At 45.6% G+C, this 6000-nt stretch overlaps 1 protein-coding gene across 2 annotated transcripts in view; it reads left to right on the top strand.

Moving 5' to 3' along the window:
* The first annotated feature begins 319 nt into the window (after positions 1-319).
* The window catches only part of spop (speckle type BTB/POZ protein), a 47599-nt gene continuing 41918 nt past the window's right edge, over positions 320-6000 (top strand). Inside the window, exon 1 of one of the 2 annotated variants that reach the window (XM_083677773.1) lies at positions 320-336. The gene's annotated coding sequence lies outside the window, so the exon portion shown is untranslated. The remainder of the gene's footprint in view (positions 337-6000) is intronic. The other variant, XM_083677774.1, reaches the window with a different exon arrangement.

Below are 6000 nucleotides of genomic sequence, written 5' to 3'. Positions count from 1 at the left end.
CTTTAAGTGCTATACAAATACATTTCATTGATCGATTAATTGATCATATACGATTGCCAGATACAAACTACTTTATAAGATACTCACGTAATGTACTAAATGCAATGTCTATATCATAACAGTGTCTATATCATAACAGACATAACAGTGTGTTTGACGTTATCGAAATGTGTCCGTCCGTATCATGTAGCAATTTCAAAATGTATCATTTTCCAGACATAACCGAGCAGACAGTGGCCCACATGGCGAATGTTTTGGTATGGGCGTGTTTTCGTCACAGATAACCCGGATGTAGAGTGACTGCTGTCAAAAAAATCCGACCACAGCCAAGGAAAGGTGAGTTTAAAAACAAAAGAAAACATTTTACAGAATAAATATTACTCATGCACTTTCGTGCTTGGGCTGGAGTGCAATGTATGTGGGAGTGCTAGATCTCGCTCGAATTCGTAAGGCACTTTAAAGATAGCTTGCTAGCTTTCTCTTGTTTCAACCATCTCTCGACTGTTGAGATGTCGAGTTGAGCTAGCTAGCTAGCCGATAGCTACAGCTAGAATTACATTTTTCAGCAAGCCACTTGTAGCTAACAGTTTGCTAGCTAACGGAACCTGGCGTTGTCATGATTGCACTTTTTCTAATTATTTACACCTGATAAAACATAAGCGTGATCATATTCTTCACCATTCATGGAACATTCCATTGAACGTTTTCGTTTCATGGGTTAGTCAGACTCCTGTCCTGGCCAAAATACTTGATTTAGCTCGGCAGCTAGCGTAGTCAGAGAAGCCAGCTCGGTGTGAGTTTAGGTTTGGTTTTTACGGGTTGCAAATCAACTTGCAAATTCATTTGCTAGCTTTAATTGATTATGTAGAAAAGATGGTGATTCAAGCCATGTAGAAAGGAATGCATGACCAATTATTATAGGGGGCCTGTGCGTCAGTTAGCTAAAGCATTCCTAGCCAGATAATGAGCCCGCGTTTAAACAATTTAGTTTGAAGCCTCCCACATCTGTCTCAATATCCTGCCAAATAGTGACCATTACTCTTCTCCAAGATGTGTTTGCATGCGCAGTGCAGCGCTGCAGGGATGTCTGTTGCCAGATACTGAGCTCCATAGAGAGGCTAAAGGGTTGCTGCATTGCAGAATAAGGTCCTGCCCCAAGATGAGCAAGCTGGGAAGTTATAGAAGTGGTTTAGCACGCACAGACGGAGCAAATGACTGAAGCAGATGTCTTTTAAGTGGATGTTTTCGGGCACAGCTGGTATTTTACAAAATACATATTTTGAAATGAGCTGTAGTAGATAATGCAGTTCTTGATAATCCATGTCTCTTGTGGTCCTGAGTGCCTCTGTAAATGATTTTAAAAGCATACAGGTTGAAGCTTGGGAGGAGTCATCGTGGGGGAGTTTAGTTGAGCAGCTGGTTGTTGTAGTGCCCGAGAGAGAAATGCTGTGGGACTGCATAGATAATAACTGCACCCACTAATGTCTAGTCCTGATCCTAAAGGTGCCCTCATTGGACCTGCACTTGAAGCACTCGCTCACCTGCCCCACACCTGCTCCCCGTATGACACCTAAATCAGCTGATCCTCTCTTCAGTATAAGTGGGGAGACGTGGCTCTCGATAGATGAGATGAGCGGAGGGAGGGCGAGGGGGTACCACAAAGGTAGCATTTGTCTTCCTTTCTTCTGTTTGAAAGCTGATGTTTTTCACACCTTGCTCCACACTCTGCATATGATTAGGTATTCCTGTCATCTTGCATATTCATGCTTTGAATATTGTTGAAAGGGAGTTGAGAATTTTTGAGAAGACATATCACCTGAAGAACTGTGTTGTCTGCTTATCCATCTTGGTCAGTGCTAAGACCCCTCTGTCCTTGAAGCCATATCTGCCAGGGATACTGAAGGGACATAGCCGTAATCAGACTCTGGTACGGGCCTGTATGGGCTAGCTTATCCTAAGGGATAAGCTTGTGATTGTTCAATTGAAGCCAAATCAATTATGCTACAACAGCCTATAATGTCGTAAAGGGCATTCATGATTTAACCACACTTTTCAATGGAACACGACAACATTTTTACGGCAGTGCCATAAAAAAGGCAGTTTAGTTTTCTACAGTCAACTGACTCATAGCCAGCTTTCACTTTGTAGTCGGCTCCATCCATCCTATGTAATGATATGTTAAATTCAACTGCTGTTGGAGATGCTCTTTACACAGGCCCCCACCCTGCCCCTCCTCACACACTAGGGGACCGAGCCATTTGGTTTATTTACGTGAGGTGCTTCTGTAACTGCTGGGAATAACAGCCAATCGAAGAGAGCGGGGGAGAGCAAGCTAATGGAATCTGACAGGAATGGAGTCGTAGAGGCTGCTCAGGCATCGTAAAGCTGTCGCTGTTTAAGCCCCTAAATTTGTCGCTAATACTCGCCTGCCTAGCACTCCACATGGGCACAGAGCCATGAGGAGAAGAGCACAGGAGTGTGTTAGCAGCCAGTGGAAGTTTGTGCATATGTGTGTAATGTGTAGTGTAGGCTATGTTTGTGCCTCTCCTTGTCAGTCTATAGGCTGGCTGACTGTCTGTGTCTCTCTCTACCTGTTAAGTGGATAATGGCTGTATATTTTTGCATGTTCAGTTAGGCCTGTTTATGTGTGTCTGTCTTTCAATCAATTAATTGTGTGTGTTTGTGTGTATGAGAGACACATTAAAGTTGCAGCTTGAGAAGAAGCTCATTTGTCACATAGCTGGTTGTTTGTGAGAGAAGGCAACAAGTATTGAATTAGTTTGCATGAGAGGATGGAAATTGAAATATGGATTGGGGTCGCAATTGCCTGCCTGTGCTATTGGTTGTTTCGTATATGGAGGATGAAATGTATTTTGTGTGTGTATGTGTGTGTCAGTGTGTGACTGATGCAGACAGTGCCGGTATCGAATGGTTTTCCACCGCTCCCGCACAGGGCTATTTTCCAATAACAAGATGGAAGCAGGACTGACACAGACGAAGTGGATGTTTTAAGAGGAAAAGTAATCTCAAAGAGACGCCAGCCCATTCCTCAGGCTAACACCCATCTCCCCTGCTCCTCCACTATTACGGCGTCCATTTTAGAGCGAAACACAAACCAGCTCACTCTTCCATTTGACATTTTAAATGTATTTAAATCATGCTGGTGGAGGTTTTATGAGAGTAGTGGATGGGTGTGGACTGGAGGTTTGATCTTGGGCATGGCTCTCTCTCCCTGGTTGTGTAGCCTTGCTGCTGACCCCGGGATGCTGTCAGCAGAATATGAATGCAGTGATGCAGTGATTTCAAAGTGGCCATGGTTCCAAAGTCAGATCCAATCGTGCTGATATTTTCTGACATTTAAACCTGGGAAAACAGCAATAGATCGTCTTGATGGTGTGATTACGGTCTAGTTCCAGTTTTAAATGTTGAGTTTCCAGATGTTGTCTGTTTGGTATTTGGAGAGATGATCTTCCATATAAGGTTTTAGAGGAGTGGGTTTAGGTGCTGTGCAAATTCAATGTCAGAGGTGAAGGGATGCATAGAGAGAGAGAGAGAGACACACACACACACACACAGAATAGTTTTCTGTGTGTAGACTGAGAGTGAGAGCAACAGGGTTTAATGGAGGTAGATTGTGAAGTGTTTTTTGTGTGTGCCAGATTGAGATGGAGAAAAAAAGATTACAAATCTACTGTACGTTAAGATAGAACTAGAAAGGGGATTGGGGGAGATGTATGAGGACAGGGTAAGGGGGGGTACAGAGTGTGAGGTGGAGGTATGAAGAGGTGGTGGTGGGAGGGAGGGAGAGAGAGAGAGGGGATTGCGGTGGTGAAATCGATAGTTCATACCATTCTGAAATTGAGTGTTTTTTTTTCTTTTCAGAAAAACAGGTATGGAGGGTAGAATATGAAATGGCTCTGGCTGAGGCCCCTTATGTGAGCAGTTCTATCGATTTCTGGGCCCTGTTCCAATTACAGTTTGGTGTTTTTGTCCGAGGTGCTTGGCAGCCCTTAAAGAGCTGGGGACACGGGCGGGACAAAGTTTTTGGGTGCTGCCTGACTTTGTCTTATCTCTTCCCCCCCAAAGCGGCCCACTTTTTCTGTCATGAAAACCCAGAGAGAGAAGCCTAGGAATATGATGCTTTTTTCACTAGTTCCCTCGAAGGACACTATTGCAGAGTTGGAGATTTCCCCCATGACCGTCCCTCTTAAGAGGTTCAACGGCATTACAACAGAGAAAATAGTCTCTGTGTGTCTGTGAGCAAGTGCCGTTTAGAGAGTGGGTTTGAGTCTGTATACAAGGCTGCACTGCTATCTTTGCGCACGTGTGTGTATTTGTACACGTGTGTACGTGTGCATTTTTTGTTGGGGGGGGGGGGGGGTTCTCTCGCTAAACAGCCCTAGTTACACCAAGGTGGATTCCTCCACACATACACTCACACTCAACAGCCGTTGTGAGCAGCCAGACATAAGCAGAAAATTGCAGCTGTTTGAAGCCTTTGTTGCTGGAGGATTTTGAGGAGAAAATGGCTCGAAGTCCCAGCATGCATTCCCCAGTGCTCTCCCTGCTGTTGCCGCTGCTTTCACAGAGCCTTCTCTGGGCTTTTAAGGGGGAGGGGGGGGGGGGGGGTGCATGCTGGCTCTTGTAATACTGGGACAACTTTTTCACTTTCTCGTGGTTCACGAAAGAGCAATTGTGTTGGCAGAGTTTAGTCTCCTCTTTCCCTCTCTCATTCTCCTCCTTTCATTCTCTCTCTCTTCTATCTTCTATCCCGTCTGTGTTTGTTCTTTCTTTCTCTCTTCCTCCCTTCTCTCCCTCTTCTCTCCCTCATCTCCGTCTTCTCTCCCTCATCTCTCCGTCTCCAAGTAATAGAAGGCTCATGCAATATGCTGTATTTTCCCACTTGTGTGTTAATGAGGCTGATGAATATTCATGAGGAAGGGCTGACATCGCTGTGTGGCGGTGGTGTTGAGGGAAATGGAGCGTGCCAGTATAGAGGGGTTGTGCTGGTCACTGCATTGTGTAGGCCCACTAGTTAGTAGCCTAACAAGGGAGATGGTAATTCTCTATAATGACAGAGGGAGTTCATGTTTAATGTATTTTAATAAAAAATGTTGTGGTGTGCGTGCGTGTGGTGGCTGGTCGAGTGTTGACCCCATGCCCTGGTCTCCGGTGCCCTCTAAGGGTTGGTGTCTGCTGGGGTAGGTGAGCCAGGGGGCATGGGGTCTAGCCTGGAGCACCACGGAATGGGTCTCCCTCTCCATCTCTCCTTCCCTCTTTCTTTTCTGAGGCTTTCGTTTATGACAGAGAGACACCCTGGGCTGCCTCTGCAGGAAACGTCTCCCTGCTTTATACCTACCTTTCTCTCTTTCTTCTCTTCATGTTTTTTTGTTTGTGTGTAGTACTTTCTGAAGGACCATTTGGGTAATCCGATGTTGTCCGACGTAGGATGTGTGCTAACATCTCTCGCGTTACCATTTCATCTCTCACATTTCCCCACTTCTTTCATTATGTCAGCTTTGTTCCTCTCTTCACCTTCTCCTCGCCAACAATTTCATAGTCTCTCCCTCGATTTCCTGTCGGTTTTCTTCTTGCTTGGCAGCCTCTCATTTGCATCCTGGCTCTCGTTCCTCCTCTTTCAGTCTCTCTCTCCCTCCCTCCACCTCTCCTCCCTCGCTCCACACACCTCCATCTCTGTGGCAGGATGTCAGACCCCTGCAGTCTACCACTAAAGGCACCTCCTACAGCTTGTTAAACGATCTGTAACCTCTTTGATCCCGCGTCATCTTTGCACGGGGCGACGGATATTAGTGTGTTTGTGGCTGCCGCACAAGAAAGGAAGGAAGCGTGTGTGTGCGCGCGTGTCTCATTGTTCGGGCTCAGAAACCTCTCATATGGGAGGGTAAGGCTGTCGGCATGTTTTTGAGGAGCCCTCAGTAATAGGCAAGGTCTTGTCCTTGCTGGTTTCTGTTGCTCTTTTTAGTTATTCTGTAAATCGTT

This window comes from Argentina silus, assembly GCF_951799395.1.
Source record: "Argentina silus genome assembly, chromosome: 9".
Taxonomy (NCBI): Eukaryota; Metazoa; Chordata; class Actinopteri; order Argentiniformes; family Argentinidae; genus Argentina; species Argentina silus.
This window is presented reverse-complemented; position numbering and strand designations above follow the sequence as displayed.